This window comes from Hetaerina americana, unplaced genomic scaffold, assembly GCF_022747635.1.
Source record: "Hetaerina americana unplaced genomic scaffold, ioHetAmer1.1.p SCAF_9, whole genome shotgun sequence".
Lineage (NCBI taxonomy): Eukaryota > Metazoa > Arthropoda > Insecta > Odonata > Calopterygidae > Hetaerina > Hetaerina americana.
Window position 1 is genome coordinate 70,993,407 of NW_027287538.1, and position 17,844 is coordinate 71,011,250.

The 17,844-nt window shown below is 39.3% G+C and overlaps 1 protein-coding gene across 1 annotated transcript in view; it reads left to right on the plus strand.

The window, feature by feature from the left end:
* Positions 1-17,844, plus strand: part of LOC139698609 (splicing factor 1-like) — a 388,278-nt gene that overhangs the window by 191,960 nt on the left and 178,474 nt on the right. The window lies entirely within an intron of this gene.

A 17,844-nucleotide genomic window follows, 5' to 3' on the forward strand; every position in this document is an offset into this window, starting at 1 on the left:
ATTACCTTACATGCACAAATATTTTTTTGGAAGTTTCGCTGCTAAAAATTTAGTAATTAAAATTTACATGAGCTCGTATGGCATTTGCGAACCTATATTTTACGATTTTTTTAAATATATTATTTCAAATTATTGACCATAATATGTTAAAAAAAACATGAAATGTTGAAATAGAAACATGTAATAGTTCTAAGGGACGAGGTAAGGTATTAACATGGATCTATGGTTTTAATGTCATAATTTATAATGAAAGACATAACAAAATAAATGTGATTGATGGTTAAGGCCGAGACGAAATCCATTGCGAACAGGGAAGATGCTACAGTGTAGCGAAACTAGTTGAAAATAAATCAATTATTTTATGTGGAAACTGGAAAGTTATTTAGTGAAACCCCTGTTAACAAAATAAAGTAGGAATAAGTTAAAAATTTCTTTTAAGCATATTTACTCCTGTCAGTACCTCTTACTTGGTTGGTTTTGTCTATCACAGCAAATAATGGCGGATAGCTGTTTGCATCTAATTTCGAGCATGTGCATAGCTTTTTGTTCTACACACTGTTACCTCTTTCTTGTTCTGTCATGGATGCCAATTAATATTCAGTTCACATAATGAATAATATTTTCCTATTTAACAAAGTCTTAAGCACCCTGAAAGTCCGTCTCCTACATCTGCTATTTTTACCTTGTTCGCTTCACTAACCTGCTCTCTTCCCCTTACTTACCAAGCTCAAGTGTTCTCCCATTATCTCCCTCCCTCTCTGGCTAACCTTCAGACAATTTATAAAACATTTCAAAGGTCTCATTTCCTTCTCTATATATATTTTCTAAGTAACAAACTTGCGCACAATTCACGCAGCCAATTGCGTGAATTGTTCCTGCAGTCATAATGCTTTTTTTGCCTAATGCTTAAAATGACCGCATTGCTTTTGAAATTCTCATTATTTTTTTTCTTAGAAAGAAGACGTGTGAACTATTTGTTGACTGAGAACGTGAAGTTAAGTAAATTTCTATTGCCAATAGTAAGGAAATTTAAGAAGGCTCCAATATCGTTATTTCCTTCTGCCGGTGACTATCAACTTGCCATCGAACAGTGCTGCGGTAAGAATAGTGCTATGGTCTTTTCGCTATCCAAGCCCCTACCTCCCTCCGTTGACGGTCACCGACTGACCAAAATAAGGTGTTTGGAGCTCAAGTTCGTTGTTGTTGCCTATAAGAATTAACTCAACTTTTTTTCTTATGATCGTGGCATTGTTTATAATTATATAAATCGGCTCCTTCAATCGGCTTCTTTCGTCATTATCAATTCGTCAATGTCACCCTCTTACAATGCATTGGGGCAGAGATCTGAAAATACCCTCCTGCATATCGACCAAACTCGTTTTGCAACTAGGTATCCGAGGGAAATGGATGGCTAGAAAGTAGGCTAGCGGTGGTGGTAACACGGCCCTTGCACGGTCGTTCCGATATTTCGACGGGCAATCGACGGTTGGCCGCAGATCTTATGCAGCACCTAAGGCTTGCCTTAGCGCTGTTTCGACTCCTACCAACGAATCACTAGAGAAATGAATTCGACGTCTTTTAAGCGGGATAAGAAATAAGCTTTCTTACAGTTTTGACATTGTTTCCATATTTTTGTGACCATCCTGTACACCTTTTTTTCAGTATCGTTTTTGCTCAGGGAGGTTACCAATCAAAATTTAGGTGATTTTTAAATTCTTTTTCAAGACGAAAATATTTTTATTTAACGATGGATGGGCCAAAAAGAGTAAAATTACCCTTAAATAACGTGTAAAGGGCGGAGAAACTGCAGTCTTCCTCTTTACATTATCAGGAAAATTCTGATGTAGTAAAATAGGGATCTAGTGATGATGTCGAAATATGGGCTAGGTTGAATAATTTCAGTTGGTGAAAAATACATTACTTGTTCATTAATTCCCATCGTTTGATATTGCTTGTATTTTTCCAGTTGAATGCTATTGGTGTTGCGGTTTATTTTCCCTGAGATAACTTTAACATAGCTCTCATTTCAGTTCCTTTACCGGTACATAACATTTGTCTCTCTAGTTTTTTTTTATTTCTATCTATTTTTTGTTTCTATTTTTGTATTTGCCCGTCATCTTAGCTTTGGTCTTTTTTAGTTGTCTTTAGCTTCTCCGTTTTTTACCACCCCCACATAAACAAGATCTTTTTTACCTCCCTTCATATATTTCCACGTCAGCAATCTTTTTTAAGTCGTAATACCCTGAATCTTTTGTCATACGTACAAAATATATTATTTGACTTTTTATATTCGTTAAATGTTTCATGCGTGAATGTTAACATGATGTGGAAGAATAATATTTGGTTTAGGTATCTCTATAATCTCGTATCCCTGTTAATGTTTTTATATCATCCACCAACTACACATATTTACAAATTCTGAAACACTTTTCCGTCAACATTGGCAATTATGAACTCAAAAATAGGGATAATTATTTTACTTGACATTAGAAAACGCTTTTCGAAATACGTTAATTTAAAGCCTGAGGAGATCAGATGAAGTCAAGGTACCCAAGGCATTGATGTCGGTTTAGAGAGGCCAGCATTATTGATTTTTACAAATTGCCTGCTCTTCTTTTTGTGACTGTTAAATTTCATCAAGATATTGAATCAAAGTGAGCTATAGACGGGAGAGTTTTTAAAAGAGAATCACCTTTGACACTGGCTAACTTCAAGATTCTTGGATCCCAAATAATAGCTTGAATCAGTGAAATTGACCAAGTGAAAAAATTATATAGAAATAAATTATTTACGGTTAGTCTTTAATTTAAATTACTCTTTGGCAATTTCAAATCACCACTACAGTTTAATTAAGCAATCTTTTAAAGAAAATATCAAAATTTAAAATTAAGATACTGCAGAATTTCGAGGAAGAATTTCTCAATATTAACTGAAAGAGAGATCATTTCTTCGGTGTAAACCCTTAGCATGAAAACCTAAGGAAGAATTCTAATTGGATTAAAGACATTTTGAGACGAAAGTGAGATAAATATTCGGCAGCAAAGTATACAAAGCTCTTGCATTATTCAAGTAACTCTAATAAGATCACATTCACAGAACTTGGACGAGTGATATCCCGCAGCTGTAAGCTTAATGAAAATATGTGCGGTGAACGCAAGCGTTTGACGGCTTGTTTTTTGCAGTGCCTTGTGATGGAGAGAAATAGGGACAAGCCATTACCACAACATTAATTCCAGTTTTCTGTGATTTTACTTTGAATCTTAAAAAATAACATTTACGAAAAACATTAAAAATTTGTACTAACCCTGCAAAAACGAACAAGAGTGTTCCTGTTCAATTTGTACTTTTGGTGTCGCAGATTACATAGATCTGCATGACTGCCTCCCTTTCAGAATTATCTACCTCTCTTTCATAGGCGTAGCTATGGAAACGAGCGTCTTGGGTGGAAAAATATGATTATATTTTACTCTTAAAGGCTTCACTTCGTGGAATTGTGTGATGTCCATATTAAAGGAGTTAGTAATTTTCAACAAACTTTATCTTAAAAATTATAAAATAAAGTCCGTTGAAAATTAAAACTCCTTTGATGTAAAAATATGATGGTTATAACATCTCAGGCGAATGTCGTTTAATTTTTTAACCTCAAAACCAAATTATTATGAGTTAATGTCCATTTTTTTAAGCAAATTCAATTTGGATACTCGCTTGCTTCCACCCAGGATCTCTTCGTCGCCTTATTTGGATCGCCTGAACGCTTCAAGGTTCGACAAAACGTTTAAGGTATCGAAAGGGTTGTCAGGAGGTTTCAGAGAAAGGCAGAGAACGGTTTGATTAGAAAAAATTCAATTCACATGAAGGATGTGAAAATCACATGTGGAAAAAGGGAGCGGGGGGTAGCTGTTGGCTAGAATGGCGGAGGGAAAGAAAGGCGTGGGAGATATTGAACCGCCGGCCGATTGAAGGGTCGTGAATATGTTCAGAAAATGGTGGTTGCCTTCCGTTCCACAGAAACCCACACTCTTCCTGTCTTATCCCTGACCCCAACACCCTTTTGTGCCTCCTGGGACCCAACCCCTTTCAGCCCCACCTCCCCCTCTCCATCCATCTCTCCTCCGCCCACCATCTGCTCTGCACCCTGGCCGCCCCCACAACAAAGGATAGGGTACCGAAGGGAGTGAGAGGAGGTCGGGGGGGTGAGGATGGAGAAAGCGAGAGGTAGAGGGAGGGCTGTTGCGACGGCTTAGGCCTGCGAACGCCCTCTCCCGGAAATCCTTTGAATTCAATTGCGACGAGCGAACCGGTTATCTCTCGCGCGGGCAAATCACCAATTAATATTCCGATCAGTAACGTCGGCCCCGTAGGTCGTTCACGCCCTTTGTGACTTCCTATCCCCTCGCCTCTTCTCTCCGATTAACGCCCTTCTTTCGCTCTTTGGATTACGGGCGGCAAGGGCCCAAGGGTTGAGGGCTAAAAGTGGCTCATGCCCTCAGTAATGGAGCATGATGGACGCCGCCGCCCTTACCCCTTCCAGGGACGTGTGCTGCGAGGGGAATTGAATTTGGACCGATTAAAAATCCAGTCGGCAAGATATTGATGCGGTGATGGGCGAGGAATAAAAAGTAATTTCAATGCAATGGAATCAACCCGCGAGGCTTTGCAAACTGATGGCTTTCAGGCGACTCGACCATATGTGTGACGCGGATAAATAATTCTTTTCTGAATATTTAACCTCGGTATACTGATTCGAAAATCTTTTGCCATTTTTTTGTGTTACTATCCCCTGCGATCATTGCTTGTTCGGCATGCAAGGTTCCAATTCAATTAATATTTTTGCTCCTTGATCTATATTTCCACAAAAACCGAGCATCGAGAGCAATTAGGCTTAAGCAATTGAAACACAAATTGAAAATAATGCTTAAACAAAATACTTCATAATGCTACCGATGAATTATTTCCATTGATCTCGTCATGGTGATATCCCATGAGTATTGCAATGAGTGGAAGATGCTTTGATAATTTTTCCGAATGAATCCGGAATCTAAGATTACAGTGAATGTGAGGCTTCATACCTGTAGATTGCGTTGCACATCAAATGAAATCAGTCCATAAAAGAGGACCATGGCCTATAATAAAAAAAAGAAAAGAAACCGTGGTAGATGTCGTTATTCCTAGGATGTACCCTTAACTCTCTTTGAAATCCAAATGATTTTACCTGTGATCGGTTTAATAGAAATGTATTAAGATGGCCTCGAATCCAGGACCATGCTTTTGTCTTTCCTTAAGTCACGTAAGTAAGTTAATGGGAAAAATTTATCACCTTGATTCGAAGTGCACGTAAATCTGTCAGTTCAGCATCAGCCTGCTAACAACGAGCTTTTAATAAAAGGTGTATTTCCCCCATAGTTATCTGTTTAATGGTTTCAAAAATTTCGATTTGAGGTAAAAAAGTAAAATTAAAAAGGAACTATAATGCACTATCTACACTCTAAAGGAATCGTCCTATATTGTAAGACCTGTTATATTTCTCCATTTATATATTATATGAATCGCATCTAACTATATATGGTATTTTAAAACTTTCACTCGCCTTTTGACACTTTTCCCTATCTATCAGAAGCACATGAATACATGTGAATTTCACCAATCGACATGCGGTACCGAAGGGACACGCGGCAGTTGGTTTTAAGTTACCGGGCCTGAAACTTAATCACAAAATAAAGAATAAAATAAGGAAATATTTCATGCTGGAATAACTTCAAATAGAAGTAACAATTGAACGTTTTTCTGTGACCACAAATTAGGAAAGGGAGAAATGACTCCTTTCAAGGGTTTTTCATATCAACAAGTTCCATCATAAGCTTCATATCCTATTTAAAGCCTCGCTTGATAATACATATATCTGCCACTTTAATGTCCTCAGTCCCCTTCTCGTTTGAAATTACCTCTATGATCGTACGTTCCGCGTGCCGTTGGGTGATTCCCTCTCTTCTGTAAAGAGAGCCGAGGTGGGCGTGCCGCAGCGCTTTATTATCAGTCCTCTGTTATTCAATTTGTGCGTCAAAGATCTGCGTTCTACACTTCACGCTACCCTTTACGTGTACGTCGACGGCACTGCCATCGCCGCCACACCTCGAACACGCTCCACGAACATCAGACGACTTACGCACACCTTGATGAACTGCACCGGCGGACACGGACCGGGAAAATACGAACTAATCCTGACAAAAGCAAATACATCTATTTTTCCCGCAGACAAAAACATAAACCCCACGTTCCTCTTTTCTTCCGGCAGCACATAATACCGAGAGCTTTATTGCACCGATTTCTTGGTGCCATTCTCGACAACCAGCTCACTTTCCAGTTGCACGTCGACTTTTGCAGTCAAAAGGCACTGGTCTCAAAGAGCCGCCTCGGCTGCCTTTCCTCCATGATGTCTCCTCTGGGTCACGCCAACAGGATACAAATTTACTGGTCGATCATTCGCCCACAGTTTCTGTACGCTTGCCTCGTGTTTGTCATACGGAAAACGCTCTGGCGTCACCTTGAGACCGTCCAAAGTAAGGCTGTTCGGGCGCTTCTCCAAGTGAGTAGATTCACTCGAATGGCTGAAGTACGAGCGGTGCATAAACTCCCGTGCGTCGGGGAGTTTATTCGCTCGCAAGTCGCGTCATTTCAATCCCTCCTCGAACCGTCTGGAAATCCGCTGACACAACCCATCTGGGACTACAAACCCGAACAGAAACACACATATACACTGCCTAAAGATATTAATCGTCTCAGTCTTTCCTATATATTTTAATTTTCTTCATAGCAAGAAGCCACTTCACGGCCCGACGGATCTCTTCCACCCGTGTTCTATGTTATTTTGGTATAATTTTATCCGCTTCACGGTCTTGCTACCACCCTCTTCCCCTTGCCCAAGTGTAATCTCCGGGCGCGGCTTTTCCACGACTCGAAAGCTCCCTCGTAGGCGGATTCCGGAAATTCCTTAAGGATACGTATGCAAGCTTCTTTGATGGCACTAAGGGTTCCATGATGGTGATCTTTGAGGGAGAATTTCACTAACAGGAATAGGAAACAGCCTGCTAGTGCCAAGTCGGGACTGTAAGGGGGTTGGGGTATCGTCGCGATGTCATTGTAGATGGTCCTCACCAGCAGACAAGAATCTGCTCTTGGTCGTCTGTCCGTAAGGTCTATGGGAGGACGAGTTTAGCGCAGATCTTTCGCACCGCCAAATTTTCAGTGATAATAGTATGTGGACTCTCATCTTATGAATGCCAATGCGATCATGCGCACACTTAATCGACGGTAATTCAGCACTCCATGCACACGTTCGGAAAAAAATGGCTCCCGATACATTTTATACGAAACTTCGATAATATGCCATCGAAGTAAAGAGGTACCTTTAGCAGTTTATTGTGACCATACAAACTCTCATATTTGTGATACGTTTTCCTAGAAAATTAAATAAAATTAGGTGAAATGTATGAATAAAGACAATACAAGACTTACTAAGTGGTTAGTGTAGTTATGAAGAATTCCAGAGTAGGTTTCATATTACAATTATGTCGATTAATCAGCTGAAATTCGGGAGTGATAATTTGATATGTTGTGGCATCAAGTGAAATGACCAGGGTTGAGCCATATCTGTACAGTATTCAATATTTAGCATTCGCAAGAAATGAGAGAAATACCTCACCTCTTTCGGGAATAAGGGATATGAAAATTTTGCATTCATTTTTGCGAAATGGTGATACTGGTTGTCACGTGGATAATTTCATGATCTTACAGATTTAATTTCGAAAATACGATCATCTTTGTCGTAAAATACTGAAATTTTGCTAAAAAAATACCACAAAAATATTTGTATAAATAACTTTATATTAAATTAATATTCATATAGAAAAATTTCGTTGCAATCTGCTTATCCCGATTACATGAGAAATAAGTTGGTATCGCTGAGAAGGGTTTTTTTGCAAGGTTAAGGCGAATCTTTTGGTTTTTGAATTGAAAAATATTATGAAAAACGTATAACCTATACATGAAGCGAAGGACTTAGTACTAAAAGGAAAAGAAAGAAAGCTGTTGGGAAAATTATTTAGAAAGACCGGAAAATTGCATGAAATGAGGAAGTAAAAGACTGCGGTAGAGGAAAACATATTTCAAGGAAGAGAGACGAAATAATAGAGACTTTGGAAGGGTTGAAATTATGCCAAGCTGAAAAATGATTTAGAATAATATGGGCTATCTCAGTATTTTAATGGCAACATGTTAATCAAAGAAGTTAAATGAACTAAGTTACTTAGAGAATTTCAAAATCATGAAATTGATTTTAAAACTCCGTTAAAAATACCACTTAGCTTGATCTAAATCTACGTCATACCACATAATCCGCCCTAAGGGCGTGTGGCGGGGGTGTTAGACAACCAGCCATGGAAGCACAATCATACTTCGAAGGAAGTCACTTCACCTGAAGTAATTAAGTATGTTGACAACATCACGTCGCACATTGTCCAGTCAAGATGGAGATATGAGCTCATCAAATGCCAGTGCTCACGATTCATGTATCGATGCTTCAAAAGAGTAAACACGAATCATAATGGACCTTCTTCTTTAAAATACAACATTCTTAGCGTTCAATAACAGTACGTACAATTTTTTGATGAAGACATATTATAAGACGAATTTAATTCACCTCATGTCATGCCTAAAGCAAAAGAATTCCATTCGTACGAATCACTTAACCAAGTTCCAAGCACTGTATATTCACTAGAAGATATATAATTTATAAATAAAGATACTCGCTCGAAAAAATACTTTGTTTAAAGCCTAATTAGTTTTAACGGATTTAGAGTATATTCAGCCAAATTATTATTTTACTGCGATGGCCAAAATTAGAGAACAATTTTTTCCAACCTAATAATAATGCATTCATATAAGCATACCGATGAAGGAATTATTAAATGAAGAAATATGATGAATTACCTACTGCACTACTACAAATAATAATTTAAGTAAAGACTATTTTTTCTTTTGATAAGATTAATGCTTGCGAAAATGCTAATTCAAAGTTAACCTACCTATATTTATCTAGTTTAATTTTTGTCCTCATTTAGGCTTTCAGAAGATATTTTCCAAGGTTTTCATCATTTGGTAGCTCTAGGACTGCAAATTTCTTGAGTATTTTTAAAGGTCAAGACGACAAATTGATTTGGAAAAATTTTGATTGAGGCCGAGTTTGGATCCACTGAAATTACTACTCAATATATTAATGAATTCATTTTGATCTCAAGTATATAAAAGTATAAATTATTCTGTTTAACCTTTGTTAATTTTATTCGTGCTAGGTGGAAGTGATAATGATAAATAGCAGAAAGGAAAAGGGAGGAATGGTGTATTAAAGATATTGAAGAAGGGAAGGTAACTTGGAAATATTAGATGTTCAAAATTAGAGATTAGAAAAAGCAAAGTAATTTTCATTTTTGGTGACGATATTTAATCAAGGTAAAATATAATGATGACAAGAGGAGGATAATCAATAATGTTGTTTTCGGTGTAATGGTGACTGTTGACGACGATCCTAGGAAAAATATCTAAAGAAAAGGTTTGTGCTTATAATGTTGGAATAGTGAAGAGTATTATTTGGCTATGGAAATATGGTCACCAATATTTAATCGCGATTATACTCTGTGGAAGTGAGATAGTGCAATTATTATGCAAAGGAGAAGGTGGGGCGGTTCTAGAATTAAAGTGTTTAGGAAATATATCCGTGAATGAGTATTTGTTACTCTGAATTCGATGTTTTGAGACTATACTTAGTGAAAATTCATGATCATTGAATAAATAAACTTGACATTCATTCATACTTAATAATACTATATCTATGACTAAAAAATATTTTCGTGTGATACAATATCAAGTTTATTTATTCAATGAAGTTTTACTCAAATTTTTGAAGGCATATAATATGAATTGTCCCATAAAAAACATTTGTGTTGGCACCAGCCCCAAAAAGTTACTTTCAATAGTGAAGGATCTCAGATTTTCCCGGCGTATGGTATTCAAGAAGTTCTCTCGGGTTTCCCACCGGGTCAGGTTGCAGTACACCGACGTTTCGAAGGCTGACTCTGCCATCGTCTTCAGGGTGAAGTCACCCTGAAGACGATGGCATAGTCAGCCTTCGAAACGTCGGTGTACTGCAACCTGACCCGGTGGGAAACCCGAGAGAACTTCTTGAAGGACTTTCAATAGTATTTTGCGTAATATTCATATAACGTGTTAATAGTATCTCATAAACACCAGTTTTTTTGCGAAGATATGTCAGCATTGCAGATTGAGAAGAATCTTTGCTTAGGAAACCTCTGGATTCTATATTGAGTATGAGGGTCTCATTTGCAGAAATTACGAGCGTATCACCGGGGGCAATCAGGGCGGCGGTGATTATTTCTTCTTCAGAGGCCATTGAAGGAGATAGTTGACCATTGAAAATGATCGAAGTGCAACGTGGTTGATGAGAATAAAAAAGAAACCTTATACCTCCACAATAAAAAATTCATATTTCGCGACCATGGATTCGATGATGCGCAGCATTGTAAGTATAGATTTTCTTATTTTCCCTCATTATGAAGGAATTCCACAAAGTGAAACTTGAAAATGTAATGTTTTATGCAACGTGCTAATTTATAAATTGTTCACCAAAGGTATTGCTGTACAGGATTAACGAAATGTGCCATTTTTCCGTTTTCGGTGGGAGAACGCTTTCGCCTGTCGATACGTAGACCGTGACTTTAAATCCCATCTAGGGTTTGTAGTTGTTTGAAGTGAATGTGTGTATTTACCACAGCATTGACATGGGTTTTGATTTATCCTTGTTTTGTTACATTATTTTTTAACCCTCACACTTTAAGTGTATTCGTACTTTTGACAAAACAATACGTTTATATTATTAATGGCAAAAAAATTTTTAACTCATACGTATGAGCATACATACATATCAACTTACATACCTACAAATTCTAATACTAAATACTAATTCACCTACAAATGTAGTATTAATCTATCCAATAACGTGGCAACTTAAAATTGAAAAGTAAGAGTGGGAAATTCTACTATCACAGGGACATGCAACTCATGGTCACCAACCCCAAAGACACAGGTAGGGAATGTGACGCGCCGCAGCAGCGGAAGCTCCTCCCACAGAGAAGAAGGATGGAAGGAGAAACTAGGATACAAACAAAACAGGGAAAACAATACTGTAACGAGCACTACACTCATTAAATGCCAGTCCCATTCAGTCATGCGGGAAGGGGTTTGACAAACAAAACACCAGAGATTAGTGAAGGTACATGCATTTCAGTAAAACTAATTATTCCCTAGACGCTGTGTGTGGCAAATAGGGTTTTTGCTATCTATAACCCTACAGGTGATAACCATTATTATCCGAGGGAAGAAGGTGTCCTTGAGTCTGCTAGTTCTGACATCTTTTTCCGGAAATTCATATTCATGATCCAATAGGCCAATGTATGTTCGAGTGCGAATAATTTGCGAATTATCCATCCCTCTTCTTGTAATTTTTTGCACACCCTTTCATGTTCTACACGAGTGCAGTCGCCTCAGAGGTCCCTCTCAACTTTAAAGGGTTTAATCAAAATTTCTCTCTCCTTCTGCTCATCACCACCAAATTCTTTTCGTGCCTTTATCGCTCATTATTTATGCAGGAAGAAGGGGTTTTTTAAGTCTCACTCTTCTCCTCTGCTTAGTAGTCCTGCCCCCTCCGCTCCCAACTCCTTTGCCCGCCCTTCCCTCATCTCTAACCCACCCCCCCGCCACTCACCCCTGCGGAATCCCGGCCGATGCAATTAAGTTCTCGCTGGTGTAACCCAAGGAATCTCTTTTGATAATAATCTGACCCAGATCTCCTTTCTCCCTGATCGCTGCCCGCTTTTCAGCCTTTGACCTTCGGGCCACATTCGCAGACTCTCCTTATGCTTTAGTGGATAACTAATACTTATCATTCCACAAAGGTCTTTCATTAATTCCGCGGTCACACTCTTTATCTCTTAATTCGTCATAGTCCGCCTTTGCTACTAATACTGTGCACTTCTCGTCTACACGAGATTTAAGGGATGCTCTGGGACAGTTGGGCCATTGCAAATTCAAGCCTCTTCCTGCAAATTCAAGTGCAGTGAGGTCTGAAGACGTTTAAATGAATAGCCGACTCATCTCGAGTGCAAATTGTGTGTAACGCGGCGCCTCTGAACAATATTCAGACCTTCCTACCTTGAAGCACTTCTTCTCATGGCGACAACTTCTCATCTTCACGATTCCTTTCAAATGTTTGCTTATTTTGATCTCGTGTCACAAGTTTTAATATTTACAAAAATATTATATAGAGGTGAACACCGCATCCGCTTGATATAATAAAATCAATTTGGTGATGGAAATACTTTTTTCTTCCAAATACACGCTTTATTATGCATAACCTAGGTTTTGACTTACGAAGTCATCATCAGGTGAAGTGTTGACACTTCACTCAGTGAAGTATGATGACTCTGTAAGTCGAAACCAAGGTCCGTGCATAATAAAACGTATGTGGAAGAATAAAGTATTTTCTTTTCCAGTATGAATCGCTTCCACAAACTGACGCCTCCAACCATCCCAAAATCAATTTGATTAATTAATTTTGTTTTGTGTAGAAGAGAGTCTTAATGTGTGAGCTGAATACCTTTTTTGGGTAAAAAGTTCAATTGGACACCCCTCGCAGAACTCAAAAATTGAATTTCATTCAATAAAAATTTATCTTTGACAAATTTTATTGCATAAAAAGTTAAAATTTAATTCCAATAATGGAAGTAATAAAAACATTTCTTCCACTTATCATATTTTAATTTTTTCTCAGGCGGTAGAAAACAATTTTAATGTTAAAAAAGAAATATTATATATATGTGTATATATATATATATATATATATATATATATATATATATATATATATATATACATATATATATATATATACATATATATATATATATATATATATATATATATATATATATATATATATATATATATATATATATATATATATACATATATCTGCATATATATATATTATTTATCAGGTATTCTACCGGTTAAGATAGGTTTTTGGATGGACGTAATTACTAATTAAATAATTGGGGGCCCCTAGCAAAACACAGCCTCCTACTCTACATCAGGTCCCTCTTCAGCTCTGAGTACCTTCTTCCTCCATTCATCCCGTCCAACATCCTTATCCTGTTCCTTTCCTTTCCTCGTTTGCCTAACATCCTCCCCTTCATCACAGTCTTCAACATCCCACTGCCGGTCAATACACCCTTCATTCACTTTTCCTGCCTCCATAGGATTTCTCCCAGCAAAACCCTGTCCTCGCCCACCATACCAAGTACTTCCTCATTTGTTTTCTTCTCTGTCCATTTCACCTTCTCCATCCTTCTCCACCCCCACATTTCAAAAGCCTCCAATCTACGTCTATCCTCTTGCTTCAATAACCACGTTTCTGCACCGTACATAGCTACGCTCCATATCAAAGTTTTTATGAGTCTTTTCTTAACATCCTTACTCAACGTCCCTGTCATCAACTCCCTCCTCCTTGTGAAAGCCTCTTTGCCTAGCGCAATTCTTCTCCTTACGTCCCTACTACTTTGACCCTGTTGGTCCAAAACACTACCGAGATACGTAAACCGTTCCACCTGCTCTAATTTTTGCCCTCCTATTTTAATGTTTAGCTTAGCCTTTTTCTTTCTAGAAAATCGCATAAACTTTGTTTTATGAATGTTGATTCTCTTCCCATGCTTGTCGCACTGAATTTCCAATTCACTCAGCAATGCTTGCAACCCCTTGGCTGACTGACAAACTAAAGCTTGGTCATCAGCAAACCTAACTGATTTTACGAATTCCCCGCCCACTTTCATTCCTACCTCCAGTTCTTCCCATGCCTCTTTGATCATTTCCTCTGCATACAGGTTGAACATCAAGGGTGATAATGGGCAACCCTGCCTTACACCTCTTCCTAACACTTCCCATCCGGACTCCCCGTTCCCCACCCTCACCTGAGAAGTCTGAGACAAGTGCAGATTGCGGATTAGCCTCCTTTCCCTCCAATCTATTCCTATTTTCTGCAAATTACTCATTAGTTTTCCCAATTGACTCTATCAAATGCTTTTTCGTAATCTACGAAACAGGCAAATACCTCCTGGTTGTGTTCTACATTCCTCTGGATTAATAATTTCATTACTGTAATGGCATCACGCGTACCGCTCCCCTTTCTAAACCCAAACTGATCATCCCCAAAGTAATCATTTTCCCTACTCTCTATCCTTTTGTTCAGCTCATATAGCCTCATTTTTTTCTTTAAACATTTCCATAGTTCCGCGGGAATGTTATCCAACCCCACGGCTTTATTTAGTTTCATCTCCCTAAATGCCCTTTCTATCTCATCGTCCAGTATGCCTGGACCTAAGCTATCTTCCTCTACGTCATATTCTTTTTCAATTTCTAACTTTTTTGGTCTAAGTTCTTTACTATACAGTTCTTCTGTATATTCCTTCCATCTCTTTTGGATCTTTCCTGCGTCGACTATTTTTTTACCCGCCTTATCTCTAACTGCTATCATCGACCTTCCTTTCATCGACCTTCCCTTCTTCCTAAAGATTAAACTTTGCTGTACAGCGCACCGATTTCACCCTTCCCCTGCAGACTTTCCATATCCTCGCAATGCTTCTTTTGCTTTATTTGTTACCCACCTCAATTTATTGTTTAATTCTTTGTACTTCTTTTGCCTAACTCTGTATTTACATTCTTCCATTTTCTCCACTCATCCATCTAGGTAATCATCTCATCCGTGATCCATGGTTTCCTAGTTCTTTTCGCGTTAACGGTTCCAATGGTGTCTTTTGCGACTTTAGACAACCCTTTCTTGATATTTTCCCATTTTTCTTCGATAGTACTTAGCTCTTTACCATCCTTCATGATTTCCTCTACCGCCTGTTTGTATTCCTTCCTTTTCAAACCATTTAATTCTTCTACATTCCATTTCCTGACTCGCCGCCCCTGCCTTATCTTTTTAAAACGGACGCTACATTTCATAACCACTAAATTGTGGTCAAAGTCCGCATCCGCTCCCGGGAAGCTGTGCGAATTTATCTCACTATTCCTAAACCTGTATCTAACCAGGATATAATCTAGCTAATACCTTCCTGAATCACCTGGCATTTTCCATGTATACCTGCGTCTTTTGTGGTGTCTAAACCAAGTGTTGGTGATGACTAACCCCTGTCTCCTGCAGAACTCAACTGCTTTCTCCCCGCGGTCATTCCTCGTGCCCAAACCGTAGTCGCCCACCTCATCACCATCTCTTCCTTCGCCTACCGTCGCATTCCAATCCCCCATAACTATCAAATGTTTCCCTGCAGGAACACACGCGATTATGTCCTCTAACTGATCGTACATCCTATCGACCTCTTCTTCCTTATGGTTGCTCGGTGGCATGTTTACCTGAATAATAACCATGTTCGTCGGTTCTCCTTTTATCTCTGCCAGTAATAACCTATCCGCTACTTGTTCTATGTAGACTACGTTTCTTCCTACCTCATCATTTAGTACTATGGTAACCCCACGTTGGCTCTCGTCCCCGCCGCTGTATATTATTCTATACTGATCACTCCAGGAATCCCCGCTATCTTTCCATCTCACCTTGCATAGACCTAAAATATCTGAAGTTCCTTTTTCCATATCTCACTTAATATTCTCCAGTTTCCCGGTCCTCATCATTGTCCTAACATTCCACGTTCCTATTCTAACTACTTTGGTCTTCTTCTTCTGCGTCATCTGTCTTGCTGCTTCTGGTTTTCCCATGCAAGGGTTTCGTGAGATGACGACCGCGGAAGCCTTGCCTGCCCCGCTGCCCGGCCCGACACACGGCCGATTGGGCCGAGCCCTGTATTTGCCAGGAATCAAATCTCTGTATTGTTCATCATATTTATCTTGGGAATGATGATTGAGGTGGTTTCCCGTTGCCCCGTTGCCTTCCTCAATAGTGTGTTTAACGCGACACCATCACTTACTGGCCGCCCCACTGGGGTCAGACGCCATTGCAGCCGCCTCACTGAGGAACAGACGCTTTGTGGACTACCTTTCGTCTGGCTCTTAACCTTCAACGTATCTGGCACGGGTGACCCTACCAGGAGCAATTATTAGTACTAACACCAGCACAACTCTTGGGGTCATCGGAACGCACAAGCCCTTCTACCACGTCAAGGTTGTACATATATTTTTTTTTTAAAGGTAATCTACCGGTTAAGGTAGTTTTTTCGATGGACACAACTACCAAACAAATATTTTGTGACTACTAACAAAACACAACCCTAAATTCTACTCTACACCAGGTCCCTCTTCATCTCTGAGTACTTTCTTCCGCCCTTCATCCCGTCCAACATCCCTATCCTGTTCCTTCCCTTTCCTCTTTTGCCCAACATTCTACCCTCTATCACAGTCTTCAACATCCCACTGCCGGTCAACACCCCCTTCATCCACTTTTCCTGCCTCCATAGGATTGCTCCCAACAAACCCCTCACTTCGCCCACCATACCAAGTACTTCCTCATTTGTTTTCTTCTCTGTCCATTTCACCTTCTCCATTCTTCTCCACCCCCACATTTCAAAAGCCTCCAGTCTACGTCTATCCTCCTGCTTCAATGACCACGTTTCCGCGCCGTACATAGCTACGCTCCATATCAAAGTTTTTACGAGTCTTTTCTTAACATCCTTACTCAAAGTCCCCGTCATCAACTCCCTCCTCCTCGTGAAAGCCTCTTTGCCTAGCGCAATTCTTCTCCTTACGTCCCTACTACTTTGACCGTGTTGGTCCAAAACACTACCGAGATACGTAAACTCTTCTACCTGCTCTAGTTTTTGCCCTCCTATTTTAATGTTAAGCTTGCCCTTTTTCTTTCTAGAAAATCGCATAACCTTTGTTTTATTAATGTTGATTCTCATCCCATACCTGTCGCACTGAATTTCCAATTCACTCAGCAATGCTTGCAGCCCCTTGGCTGACTGACAAACTAAAGCTTGGTCATCAGCAAACCTAACTGATTTTACGAATTCCCCGCCCACTTTCATTCCTACCTCTAGTTCTTCCCATGCCTCTTTGATCATTTCCTCTGCATACAGGTTGAACAGCAACGGTGATAATGGGCAACCCTGCCTTACACCCCTTCCTAACACTGCCCATCCTGACTCCCCGTTTCCCACCCGCACCTGAGCAGTCTGAGACATGTACAGGTTGCGGATTAGCCTCCTTTCCCTCCAATCTGTTCCTATTTTCTGCAGAATACTCATTAGTTTTTCCCAATTCACTCTATCAAACGCTTTTTCGAAATCTACGAAACAGGCAAATACCTCCTGGTTGTGTTCTATATTCCTCTCGATTAATAATCTCATTACTGCAATGGCATCACGCGTACCTCTCCCCTTCCTAAACCCAAACTGATCATCCCCTAAGTAATCATTTGCCCTACTCTCTATCCTTTTGTTTATGATCCTGAGAACAACTTTAGCTGCGTGGGATATCATACTAATTGTCCTATAGTCCTCACATGACGTGGCCTTTACCTTTTTCGGAATCGGAACTAAAACTGCTCTCACAAAGTCTTCCGGCCAGATTCCCTCCTCATAAATGCTACGGATCAGCCCATATAGCCTCTTCCTCCCACATTTTCCTAAGCATTTTAAAAGTTCCACGGGAATGTTATCTACCCCCACGGCCTTATTTAGTTTCATCTCCCTTAATGCCCTTTCTATC